Source organism: Halichoerus grypus, chromosome 13, assembly GCF_964656455.1.
Source record: "Halichoerus grypus chromosome 13, mHalGry1.hap1.1, whole genome shotgun sequence".
NCBI classification, from domain to species: Eukaryota; Metazoa; Chordata; class Mammalia; order Carnivora; family Phocidae; genus Halichoerus; species Halichoerus grypus.
The window spans coordinates 43,807,585-43,822,054 of record NC_135724.1 but is presented as its reverse complement, the minus strand read 5'-3'; the positions used below and the strand labels follow the sequence as shown (position 1 = coordinate 43,822,054).

General features: G+C 37.7%; 1 protein-coding gene across 2 annotated transcripts in view; it reads right to left on the bottom strand.

Moving 5' to 3' along the window:
• CHST9 (carbohydrate sulfotransferase 9) overlaps positions 1–14,470 on the bottom strand; it is a 236,966-nt gene that overhangs the window by 116,639 nt on the left and 105,857 nt on the right. The window lies entirely within an intron of this gene.

Here is a 14,470-nt window from a genome sequence, read left to right as displayed (position 1 = left end):
CACATGATCTGTAGAAGCTTCTGTTGTTATATAAATACTCCGCGGTCACCTGGCCCTGCCCCATGCAAGCTCACTAAGGGAAAGCACTTTGTCTCTGTCCTGTCTGTCCTCTGACTAACACACACAGACACCCCGTAGGAGCAATGTATGAGGTAGGGGAATCGGGGTTAGCAGTGAAAACAATGGGCAAACCTCGGAAATTGTCTGCCCTGCTTAAAACACACAGAGACACACCTCTTTCTTCTTGATCTTTTCTATACTATGTGAAAAATGCTGGCTGCATATTTCACAGATTAAAAAGTGGGCAATATCAATAATAAAAATAGCTTCTACAATTCCACATTTCAGAATATGAGCCAGACAATGAAGAAAGATCTTCCAGTGCTAAACTCTCCCTCGCCTACTTTCTTCCTTCTTTTCTTCCTTCCTTTGTCACTGTCTCAACAAACACTTGTTTTAGTCCCACTACATGGAAATAAACCTCTGGGTGTCTGTTATTAACGTTTCCATCCTAGATGCTAAAGGACAGAGGCAAATAATATAAAGTAATATCAAAGGCAATAAAAAAGATTGCTAAAATTTATTGTGAAACTACCATGAGCTAAGTCTTAGGCCCAGGGCTTGACAGGTATTACCTCACTCAATCCTCATTATAACTCTATGAGATAATACTAGTATTATCTCCATTTGACAAATAAGGGGAGTAAGTTGAGAGAGGCTGAAGCCATATGACTCCTAAGGGACAGAGCAGGGACTCCAGCCCTGGGAGTCTGAGACTATGGCTGGAAATCTTAACCTTTACACCCCATTCTCTCCAGAGGGAGATTCAGCCATGAGGCATACAGAGGGCATATGAGATTGGTTTCATTTCCTTTGAAAAAAGTCTTATAAATAGTATTAGAGCACAACAGGAATGCTTCCAATATCCTCACAGACTGCACCCAAAAGCAGATGTGTGACTTTTAATAAGCTACTGTCTCATGGCTTCATTTAATCCGTTTGTAAGATGAAAATTAGCACCAAATAATCTCCAGGGTTCCTCCCAGACACAGACCTTCCCTTACTCTAAAGAGGCAGCTGTGTGGGGCAGGGAGTGATCACCGATTTTGGAGCCAGAAGAACTGGGTTTATTTGGATGGCCAGCACCCTCCTTGCAGCCCGGTCACGGGGTCTGCCTCTGTCATTTCCTGAATGTCTTCTGCTGACCTCAATGGAAGATAATTGCTCAACCTGAATATCATCTGCAAATACCATGATCAACCCTCTTGGGGTGCCTTGGGGTGGCTCAGTCGTTAAGCGTCTGCCTTCGGCTCGGGTCATGATCTCAGGGTCCTGGGATTGAGTCCCGCATCGGGCTCCCTGCTCAGCGGGAAGCCTGCTTCTCCCTCTCCCACTCCTGCTGCTTGTGTTTCCTCTCTCCCTGTGTCTCTGTCAAATAAATAAACAAAATCTTTAAAAAAAACAAAAACAAAAAACAATGATCAACCCTCTTGACAAATTTTTAAATGTACAATACATTATTGTTGCCTATATGTACAATGTTATACTGCAGGATTCTAGAGCATATTCATCCTGCTTGACTGAAACTTTTATGCTTATTGATTAGTGACTCCCTATTTTTCCCCTTCCCCTACTGCCTGGTAACCACCATTCCACTCTTTGATTCTATGACCTTGACTATTTTAGATACCTCATGTCAGTGGAATCATACAATATATGTCTTTTTGGGTCTGGCTTATCTCACTTAGCATAACGTCCTCAAGGTTCATCTATATTACTGTATGTTCTAGAATTTCCTTTTTTTTAAAGGCTGAATAGTATTCCATTGTATGTATATATCACATTTTCTTTATCTACTCATCTTTCAATGGACATTTAAATTGTTTCCACATCTTGGCTATTGTGAATAGTGCTGCAGTGAACACAGGAGTGCAAATATCTCTTCTAGATCCTGATTTCAATTCTTTTGGATAAATACCCGAAAGTGGGATATGCTGTTCTATGGTCGTAGGTTTCTCTCTTTGGATATGAGACTTACACCCATGTCCAATAGATATCCAAGAAGTGTCTTTGCGTAGGTAGGTAATAGTCATCTCAAATTTAATGTATCTAAAATAGAAATCTCCTTTTATCTCCAAATTGGCCCTCTCATGTTTGGCCACATCCCAGCTAATAGTATTAGTACCAACTTGCTCAAGCCAAAAACCTAGAGCCATCCTTTATCCCTCTCTTAGCCACCCACGTCCATTTCTACCTCAAAAATACATCCTAAATCTGATGATGTATCATTATTTCCACTGAAACTACCCTACTCTAGACCACTTCATTTTTCTCCTGGCTTACTATAACGGCTCTGTAAAGGTTCTCTGGACCTTTATTTTTTCCCCTCTAGAACCCCTCCCAAGCCAGAGTGCTTAAAAAAAAATCTCATTTCCTTGCATAAAACTCTTCACTACAGTCTACATGTCTCCACATAAGCTGGACACTGCCTACATATGCACCCTTTTTCACTCTGCTCCAGTCATGCTGACTTTCTTTCCGGTTTCTTCAATCCACAAGCTTGTCCTGCCTCAGGGCCTTTATACTTGCCATTCCCTCTTCTGTCAGGTTTGCTCATGACTGGTTCCTTCACATCATTCTTGATTCAGTTCAAATACCAGCTCCTCAGACAGATCTTCCCTTACCATTCTAGCTAAAGTGGTATCCCAATATTTAAACTTATCTTTTCTCATGGATAAAGACCAACTGGAAAAAAAAAAAAAACAAAGAAAAATATGAGCCTACTGAAGCAGATTATTTATAATTAGAAAAACCAGTTAAGAAGTTTAAAATAAAAATGTGCAGAATTCATGGGCAGAATTCAAGAGTGCATATACTTAATGGCAGTGTCTCAGCATATATGATGTAATTGTGAATGCAGGTTGAGTACACACAGTGGATGATTCAAGTTGGTGAAAAAGGGCAAGAAGCAGCATCAGTTATTCTGAAGGGCATAGAGGAAGTAGGAATCCCCCTTTGTAGGTAAGTTCCCAAAGCTGAAGAAGACTAGCCTTCATTTCTTCTTTCTCTCCAGTTTCAGGGATGAAAGAAGAGGGAAGAAATCCTTCTTCCTTCATCTGCTTGCCTGAAGTGTCTGGAAGACAGGATCTGACTGCCCAACCCAACAACCACTTCTGGAAATATGATGTGACTAGAATTGCATTATAGGGTTTCAACAGGAGGAAAAACAAAGGCACATTTGCCGTACTTTCCTTATTTTAGTCTTCCAACATTTTATTATGAAAATTTTCAAACATACAGAAAAATGAAAAAGCTTCGTTTCTTAAGATCATATTTCTTCCTACTTCAGATGGAGTCCTGTGGTCTCAGAACTCCTCAACTACTGGGTGGGACCAGTATTTTCTAAACCTTGAATTGCCTGAGCAAAGGTCTGGACCATTGTGTGATCAGTTTTGACATTTTGGTTACCTTGTTAGTGTCATTATACCTAGAATTAGTTAGTCAATGTCTCCTGCTATATAGAACTTGACTGTTTATTTTAATTAATTTATTTTAAATTTTATTTTACTGTGGTAAGAATAATTCACATGAGTCTACCCTTTTAACAAATTTTTAAGTATACAATACAGTAGTATTGTTTAGGATGGGTACAATATTGCACAGCTGATCTCTAGAATTTACCAGGGGCTGGCGGGTGGTGGGGGGTAGTGGGGAGTTGATAAACAGCTGCTTTGTTTTTGCTGGTTTATGAAGCTCTATTTCACCTTTAAGGTTTTCCATCCCAGTGCTCTGAAGAAGATCTACATGCTTCAGGGATGCATTTGTTGTCTGTCTTTCAGATAGGCCTTTTATTAAAGAGTACTGATTAGGGTGTCATTTTGAGTACTAAACTATACTGTATTATACTACTTATGCAAGTTCTGAAGTCGAATGTCAAAAAAAAAAAATCTAAATTAGCAACATCTTAGCCTTGGTGTTTACATTTCTATCAGTAACTATGAACTAAAAGTTCCATCGTGTCTGCCATCTTATAGGCAAATCTTCTGTTTTTCACCCAGAACAAAGATCTTCCTTTGACATTATTTCGTGAGTGACAATGTTACAGTTGATAATTTACTAGTTGAAAGAGTATGATGCCTAAGTTACACTGTACTAGATCCTACTGTATTGATACTGGACCCAGTGTGGTAGTCTTTGGAGAGAAAAAAAAAATGCAAGCTGACTCAAGGTATCTGCTTTATCTATTTCTGCCAACAATCACTATACATTACTTAAAAACAAGAGGTAATGAAATCTATCTTTCAGGCCATTTAGTTTTTGTTTGTAAAATCTCTCAAGACTCTGACTACTGCCAACTTAAAATGCTTTCTGAAAAGGTCAGTTAAATTCAAACGTTGCGACTATAATCAGAATACTAAGAATAAGACATCACTGGTACTTGAACGTGGAACCAGGACCTAACCCAGTTGTGTTAGGAAGTTGTTACTTAAAGACTTCTGCTATAGAGTTAAAAAATATTCAATTGGTTATCTCTCTTTAGATTTTCTTCCTCATGTGGAGGAGGAAAATGATTTTTTCTTGTTTTCTCAATAAATGCCAGAAAGGTGAATTAAATTCTAGTAATGAATTTACATTTTACTTTTCAAAAAATATTCTGCACATTGGCATCAGGTTAAATAAAGAGAAAAGGTGCTAATTTTCTCATATATTCAACAATCAAAAAATATCATAATATTCCAGTTATGGAATGAATGAGTCACAAACATAAAAGCTACAGCATAGGGAATATAGTCAATGGTATTGCAATAGCGTTCTCTGGTGACAGACGGTACCCACAGTTGTGGTGAGCATAACATATACACTTGTTGAATCACTACGTTGCCCACCCGGAACTAATGTAACATTGCGTGTCAACTACGTTTCAGTAGAAAAATTTAAAAATCATAATAAATTATATAGTCATAATCTTTTATGTGTATTTTTGACCAAAGATTGTTTTAGCTAAACCACTGTAATGATTTTTAATATTGCCATTTATTAATATTAAAAAACTACCATTACACATGAATTAAGTACAAGTTACATATTTTGAATATGACACATTTATTTGAACTTTATAGAAGTAACGCTGCAAAGATGTTGATTAAGGATACTTTGAATGCTCTAGCTTGACTTTTCACAAATGCCCTTGAAATTCCCAGGAAGTCAACGCACAGCTGTCCCACTAACACACAATGGCCACTACTGTTCACTGCTGACAAGGCCTGGCTAGCGGCAAACACGGGGAAGGCATGCAAACTCTTATAGGTTCGCTTCGCAATAGAAAAAAAAAATGGAACATTCCTTGACATAGAGACATCGTCACTCATATCCTATTATTTTCCAAAACTTAGAGGCCCCTATATCAATGGCAAATGAGTTACTGATAAATGTGTTTGATTGCAATTAAAAGAAATGCAACAAAGGACTGCGTTAAAGGTGGGAGATAAATGTGAATGATACTCTGCAATCTCTTCTCAGTCTGATCCCCCAAATGACTTGCAAACGTTGACTCCCATTTCCACTAGCACATAGGGAAGTAGGAGAGAAATGCTGTATGCAAACAATATTCTTTCCTTGTATTCACATACATATTTTTAAAATAATAGCATAATACTGAAAATCAAGTGCAATAATGACAGAATTATAAAAAAAAATGAGTGATTTTGCTCTTTGTTTATAATGGTGCAGTGACACGGAAAAGGTAATATTCATTATCTCTTCAGGCAAATAGGCTCATTCCAGGGCAATCAAGATTCATCAATCATGGATCTAAAGGCAAAATTCAGAAAATACCATCGAATCTTCTACTTCCCCTAAACAATCAAATCAATTTTTTTTTATATCTTTGAGATTTCTCTCCATCTCAAATATAACTTTGGTGCTTTGCCCTTGACACATAGTAGCAAATAATAAATATTCTTTTAATAGTTCTCCAATAAATGAATGAATAAATGAATGACTTCACTTCCAAATTGAATTAGGATGCAGAAATTTATATGCAGAATTAATAAGGTTTTCAGTGTAATTTATGGATAAGGAAATGCTTACAGCTCTGGGGTTGGCTGGAGAGAATTCTTTGTGCTTTTTCAAAGGCACGGTCTAGGGTGTCCATCCCCTTCCTGTGTATGTTTCCATTTCTCTGAGTTTCTCCTGTCCTATCTTTGCAATTCTCTCCCGTTATTCTTAGGGACTTCTTTCCTTAGGAAACCACAGGGACATTTTCTGCGACTGATGATTTAACAAAGCCACTTGCTCCTTCGTTTTTTGAACCAATACTTCCTGAGAGCCTGCTTCTTCCAGGCCCTGTGGGAGGTACCAGGGACAGAACAGAACCACACAAGCAACTTCTGTTTTTGTTTTCACGACATTTTTTGATTTCATTAAAACCTAGCTCAGAAAGGAAGCAAATAGAACCTGCAAGGACATCAGTCTCCAAAAAGGCATTCCAGGACTAGGCATGCTGCTGATAAAGGCTCACTCTGTAGGCGCCCAGTGCCACCACAATGTCACGTATTCCATCAGTCTCTGCTGTAACACACGTCTGCCAGATGCGTCGTTTCTAGCATCTTATTTATCATTTTTTATATTGATTATATTTTGAAATGATAATATTTTTAATATACTGGATTAAATAGCATATTATAAACTTAGTCTCATTGATTTCTTTTTAGTTTTTAAAAGGTGGCTACTCAAAAATTTAAATTTACATGTATGCTGTGCATTATATTTCTACTGGATTGCTGATCTAGAGGAAGGCAAGAGAGAGAGGGAAAAAAAAACCCAAATAAGCAAACAAATAAATTATTATGAAATTGAATGTGGTGTTTTGTTTCTCTCAGTGTATCAGTGAAACACAGAGCTGTATGTTTTCAGAGAAGGCATGGGTAGAATTGCATTTCAGGGATCTTTTTGAGGAGGAAAGGACCACATCTGGCTGAGAAATACGGGTTGTTCCTGGGCAGTAAGAAATGTATTAGAGATTTACAGTCATGCTAATAACTAGGGCATAGTGAAGATGTGTAAGCAAATACAGACAAGCAAGCAGAGATAGCATTCAAGAGACATTCTGAGAGGATTCTAATAAGGCAAAGATGTTCAAGGTATGGACCATCAGAACCATCCTCTCCTATAAATGGTTCCAATGGAGGCCAAGACAGCGATGATCACATTGAACAAAATTTAAATATGCTATCTGGAATCAATAATGTATGAATTCATGGCTATTCATTAGCCCCTCAGTATGAATTAGTTGGCCAGGTTACGCAGCTGCTTCTGAGAGTCCCCTGGTGCTGATATTTCTCACACAGTGTCACACCCCCCACTTCTCCAACTAAGGCTCCGCCCCTTTCAGAATTCCTCCACTCAAGTCATGACCTCATTTCTGGGGGAAGCAGTCTTTAGGGGCTTTTTGTTTCCTTACAGTCTCATGGCTTCTCTCCTCCCCTGCCAATCCTCTTATCTGGAAATTTGCAGTGAAATAATAGGACAGTTTATATGATCGATTTCTGTATTGCTCAGCTCAAATGACTTACATTCACTTTAGAAGGTTTTCAGTTACACCGTGTACAAGTGTATCATTTACAGTTGAATAAAATGTTTGTGGTCATTTCTATGAAAAAAAAAAAAAAGTTGGGCATCTGTTCCTTAGTTAGAAATACAAGTTCATTGTTTTCTCTGTGGGAAAAGCAGGCATGACTTAAGACTCCTTTCACAAGAAAGCTTAAGGATCAGCTATATTCAATTTCTGGGGCCATTTTTAATCCTTTGTTAGTATAAGTGTCATTTTTAACTAATCAAAATACGCACTTACCCGGAATGCTTCATTCCCAAATTGTGTCAGATTGAAGTGCAATTACTATGACATTGACCGATATATACACATAGAATGCCCATCGATGCAGCTTCCACAGGACATTCAAACCGGCATGAGCCTAACTTTGTGGGGACCTGCCTTGGTCTGCGCTGCCTAAATGAGATCTCTCAGATAGCTCCTGGAAAGTCCATTTGTACTTGTGTTACTTTCCATTCTAATTGGGAATTCTTTGTGGCTTTTTTTTTTTTAACAGAATATTTAATTTAAGATGAAAGCCTGAAGTAATTTTTGGCTAACAAAATTAGCAAAGTCTTCTTCATTTCCTCACCCGAATGAAAGGAACACATAGATGTTGTGCAAGAATCAACTCAGGTAAGTTTCTCTTTTTCAGTTATACAAGGAGGCACAGGGCTTTAAGGTGAAGTCTATTATGATGCCCCTAAAGATAAGAGTTCTCCCCCGCCACCTAAAGAAACCATGTTTAAAGTTTCTACTGTGTGCAAATAAACCTTGCCTTGGATGCTATAATAGCAATCCAAATTCAACAGGTGGAGACAATTTCGGGGTACGTTTTCACATTTGCACTCTGTGTGGTTAGACATGATGATTTCTCCTCCATTAGCTACTAACCATTTCAGATTTGTTTAGTTTGCATCAAGGCACTGTTTTAAATGCAGTGTTATACAATGGAATTTAAGGTATTTTCGAAATAATGTGGCACAGCTGTGTTGTTATTCACTCCCTATCATAAATCCAACTGGCTGGAAAATGAAGTTTGTTTAAAAATAACCTCTTCAGGACTTCTTTTAATGAACAGCCTGCATGTAAGTCTTCCATTTTGTGGGTGGAAAAATGCATCTAAGATACTTTATTTCACTCAATAATAAATATTGTTGTGAAACCATAAACCCAGAGAAAATTGGTTATTTTTTAAAAATAGAATTCATTAACATAGTTCAGAGAGCCAGTTCTTCAGGAAAGCTATTTAAAAACACAAACACACCAGAGATGGATTGGCCGGGAGGCCGAGGCAGAAAATTGGTACCTTAGACCTGGAGGACAGAAAAATAGGAGACTTCATTTATACCAACCTGGTCCATCTGGGGATAGAAGATGAGGAAGGAATATTCACTTATCTTTTCAGCAAAGCCCCAGCGCCTGTGTTGGGCTGGATGTGGGTCGCAAGTCTAGAGTCAAGTCTCAACTCTTGTTCTCTGTTTGCTAACCAAGTGACCTTGGGCAGATCACACATGGGGGCAGTGGGAGCTGCTTGGGCTTTGCTGTCGCATAGACCCAGATCCAGCCGCTCTGTCCGTGTGAAACAACCGGCTCTCGGGGAACAAACAAAAAAACATCAACCAACGCCGGTTTGTAATGTTTGCCAATTTCTATGGTGTAAATGCTCCCACCACAGCCAATTTAAGCTATGTACATGACCTCACCGGATGCTGAACTGGGAAGAAAAGTGCACCCCCATTCTTTCCAAATGACCTCCCAGGTAGTACCAGCTGGTTCCAGCAAGCCACTGCCTGGATTCCATTTCTGGCTCCACCAGTTAATATGCGGGGCCTAATGCGAGTGAATTGACTTTCCTACATCTCAGTTTCCTAACCTTTAAAATGTTGACCATACACAAGCGTTACAAGCTCATTTGGAGGGTCAAATAGAAGGTACTGAGCCCAGAGCCAGAAATAGCAGGTCTTCGATAAACGTCAATTCCCTGACCCGATGATTTCATGATTATGTCTCTGTTTGTCTCTGTCTCCTCGCCTTCCCCTTGACAGACAGACTCTCTGGGAGAACAAGTCTGCATTTGTGCTCATTTGTTTATACCTCCCTCATTCAGCCCATTGCTATCTACATTTCATTTAAAGAACTCCTGAAAAATCATTTCTCAGTGGCGAAATTTTTCCTCTAATTCCAACGGACATTTTTTGGTGCTTATTTTATTTGATTCCTCTGTGGCATTTGTCATCCTTGACCAATCCCTCCTTCTTGTGAAGCAAGATGTACCATGCATCTCATTTCTTAGGCTGGAAACCTAAGAAAGGAGTCATCCTCCTTTACCTCTGTAGCCAATTCTGTTTTGTAAATATACCTTCATTCCGTGTCCCTAGCTCCCCCTCGAATGCCACTGTCTTAGTGAAGACCCCTTGGACCTTCGTCTTTTCATTCTTAAGTGATTAAAGTGGCATACGGCCTGATTTCCCTGCCCCCACTGAATTCCTCTTCCAATCCATACTTCCTCTGGAAGGATTTCTATAAAATGCAAATAGGTGGTGTAATTCCTTGCACTTCATTATCTTCCAATATCTACTGCATAAAGTCCCAACTCCATGGAATACATAATGGCCCCTCTTGATTCTGGCTCATGCCAACTTTTATGGCCACATGTCCTGCCTTTTATCTGCTTATAACTGTGCTCTGGTCTTATTAAACCACTGACCGTACCCTCAACAGGCCAAGCTTTTTCTTGTCTTTGTCTCTCTGGACAGCCAGCCTTTCCCTTTTTCTACCAGGTAAGCTCCAATTTCTTTAAGGATCAACTCATGTCACCCCCCACCCCGTTCCATGATGCCTTCTTTGACATCCTCATGGCACCCAGTAATTCTCTAAAGGCACTCTTCACACTGTATTATAATCATCTGTCCTTGCTTTTCTTCCCCAGCTGAAAGTGAATGAATTGAGGACGTAAATGCTATATCTTATTCACCGTCACATCTACAATATCAAGCACAAAGCCTGGACCACAAAAATGTTTAGCAAACTGAATGTATCAACTTACAAATGCTTAGTCAGATTCTTTCTCTGCCCATGTTGTGACACCAAATGAGATGGGGTCAAGAGAAGAGTTTTTTTTTTTTTAATTGAGATATGATTAGCATACAACATTGTATTAGTTTCAGGTGTATGGCATAATGATTTGATATTTATATACATTGCAAAATGATCACCATAAGTCTAGTTAACATCTGTCACCACACATAGTTACAATTCTTTTCCTTTTTTTCTTATGATGAGAAATTTTAAGATCTACTCTGTTAGCAACTTTCAAATACACAATACAGGATTATTGAGTGACTAGAGATTTTGTGAGCTACGAGCAAATTAGGATGATATACATTTTCAGACTTGATTCTAACTGGAATAATGATTCTCATTAATTTTAAATGATGGGCTTTTAAATAATGATAATTTACTTAAATGTATTTGTCCCAACATGATTTGCCTGCTAACTTCGTAAGTTTAATGTTGGTCATCAATAATTAAAACAATAACAAATTAGCTCTCCTCATGCTTATTTTTGGGGTTTTGTTAATAGTGTATAGGAATCAAGACAAGAACCACTGCAAAAATAGTAATAGTATGGAGAAAAAATGCTATATAAGAATCCATTTGAAAATCTGCATTTAATAAATGAGTAACATATAAGAAAGTGAACATGCTATTACTATACAGATGGAAGAATTTATTAAGTATCTTTTTAACTATTTTTTTTATCCTGAATGCATGTTAAATATGTGTTAAAAGTTCTAAAATTGAGGTGCTATTGATGCTTTAGGACATTTCAAAGAAGGGAAAAGCACAGTCAAAATTTTAGTAAGGAAGGGACTGAGCTTGCAAAGCAGATGTTCTACCATTTGCTGAATTTTCGTTAATAAATCTCACCTTTTGAGTTGAGAAAAAAATAACATTGTTTTTTAGCGGTAACTTTTTACAAATAATGCAAATGAACAAAACCTCTCCAACTTTAGGGATGATCTAATGTCATAAATGAAAAGTATGCAACTTCATTTCAAAATACTCATTATCACCTCTATCTATAACTCCATTCTCTGGCCCACTGGGACTGTTCTTTACCTAATACTTGACTAGAGTTGAAAGTGTTCTCTTTCTCTAAAAAATTTGGAACAATATATACTTAACAGATGGTGTCTCTATAGTCTACCTTAGTAAGCCTTCTAATTAATATATCTTTTTCTAAACAATGATTTATGAATCACCTTTTTCTGTGAGAATTCTTTGTATTTTTTGCTGTATTTTTTTTTAATATCAAGAGTTCCTTGATCCAAAAAAGTGGTCTTCCTTCTGATAAGTTAAAGTTCTTCAAATTAAATGGAGTTTTTATATAAAATCTGTGAAATATACCTGGTCATTTTTCCTGTTTTTCTGGTAAGGAAATTGGGTCCTTAAAAAAATCAAGGGCAAATAGGTAATTGATGATGTCGGGCATTTGCCTCTTGATATTTTGCTCCTTTATCATCATATCACCATATATTTTTAATATTCTTTACTGACCCAAATAGCCAAATTTAGCTTTGATCTTGCTGGCCATTTTATATGAATTTGAAATGGGTTTCTGAGCTCAGTATTGAGAGACATATGCTTTGAATTATTTTTCCAAAATGTCTAAGTTTACCAGGTTCTCACATATTCTTTTGTGACTTATTCCTGGCTTATCAAGAAGAGCATCATATTTGAAACTACAGCCAGGGTTGCAGTCAGGGTCAAATAACCTTCTCCCCAAAAGAAGCTAATTGACTATAGGACAATATTATTCTATAGTCTTAGCCCCATTAGCTATATGCTCTCCTGAGCAACTCACCAAACTAACTTAGTTTAAGCTTTGGAACATGATTCACTCAGTTATATCATGAAATGTATACAATTTAGGATAGTGTGTGTGTGTGTGTGTGTGTGTGTGTGTCTGTGCGTGTTGATCCAGATACACATAGTAGAGCCATTTCAATAAAGTAATAATGGTAAGTAGAATCATAGACACAAAATTGGAAAGCCCTTAGGAATGATCAAACTCCTCATGAATCTCTTATCACCATTCCTTACAGGTGATGGCCCAACCTCTGCACACTTTTACTAACATAATCTCATTCTTTCCAATCCTGGAGAGGTTTCCTTGTTAGAAAGTTATTTCTTATCCTTAATAAAAACTTACTGGTAACTTTCATCTTGGTCCAAGATTCCATAAACAAAGAATTAACCAATCTTAACCAACCAAAAAGTGAGGGTCCTGGAAGTTCCTGTCAATGGGTAATATTTTTGTCTATAATATTTTTTTCTATATTCTTTGGTTTCCATCATGATTCATGCAACAAGATGGAGTAGATTGAAAGGGTCAGAAACGAATACTGATCTCCCTGGCTGGGAGATGGACCTGCTGCTATAAACAAGAGGGTGTGGGAGCATGGTCTAATTCAGCAGGCAGGACATAGAATCTGAGCAGAATGAACAACAAGCGATACAAAGAAGTCCTGGCAGGACTTCAGAAGCAGGGATGCCCATGATATTCTTGACATCTAAAGATGCATATATTCAGACGAGCATTACAAACTGAAGGTAATGATATTTATGACTACATTGGCAAAGGTTAGATCCCAATTTAGAAAACTCAGACTATCTTTACAAATACAGATTTTGTGAGGGCTGAATTTGTGTTCTTTGAAAGGATGAGTCTCGAAAATTTCCCCACTAATTTGAGCACTGTCCATTAGCTATCTCCGCCTTCACTTTCTCATAGAAAGTTTCTTTCACATTCTCATAAAAATCAGACACACTGACAAGCTGTGAATCAGTTGAGGGAGATTAGCTCCATTTTAATAAAAGGAGTTTCCTCATAACCCTGGTGACTAGTGTTCCCTACAAAGATCTTGTTGCCTTAAAAAGACTTTCCAATTGTTGAAAAATATTTTATCAAGCTAGAAATTCAACACAGTATCAAAGTGACTAGCACTTTGATTTGAAAAGAAAGGTTAGGATGATGAGACCTGGGAAAGAATGAGTCAAGGAACGAGAGTTCTTGTCCTGCCTTTGTCTAGCTCTTTATGTCACCTTTGGTCACACAGAATATTAGAGTCCATGAATACAGAGGGAACTTAAAGAGGCATCTGGTTTACCACTGTGGCCAGTTTAGCTTTCTTTCAAACTATAAAGTTTCTTTAAGCCAGTACCTATAGGATCATAACAACAGCATTTTAGAAACAGTATAAATAATCTTCCCCCAAGGAGCAATTACGGAGGTAATCACATCTGTGAGGAGAACAAACATTTTCTTGCCTTCACATTTTTTTTTTTTTTGTATTAATGACTGGGCTTTAAAAGAATGCAAACAACATTTAAGTCGTATAGGTAGTACATTGCTCAGTTGTCTGAGATGAATACTAAGGTTGGGAAGGAGAAAAGGGACAAAGGCATAGGTTGTTTATACGTTTTTTGATTAATTCATATTTTTATCTTCTACTGACTCCACACATTACAAACAAACAAATTTTGTTTTGCTACCAGTGAAAATGCAGTGAAAAAAAAGACAGTGGTCAGGAACAATGTGTCTTTTTGTTGGCAGCTCTCACATATCACAGAATAATGGTTTGATAGATACTTGGGAGGGGTGGTGGGCACAGGTGTGTATGTCAAATTAGAATTCTCTAGGATTACTGGCAATTTTAAGGCACCGGAAGCTGGAGATTGCCCTTATGCAAAGTTTACTTGGTAAATGAAATTTTCTCTTACCTCAGGACTTTCAGCTAAAAGCCAAGTAATAAAAATATGGAAATTTAAAAACTTATTTTTGTATTAGTCAGTAAATATTGGCCCCTACTA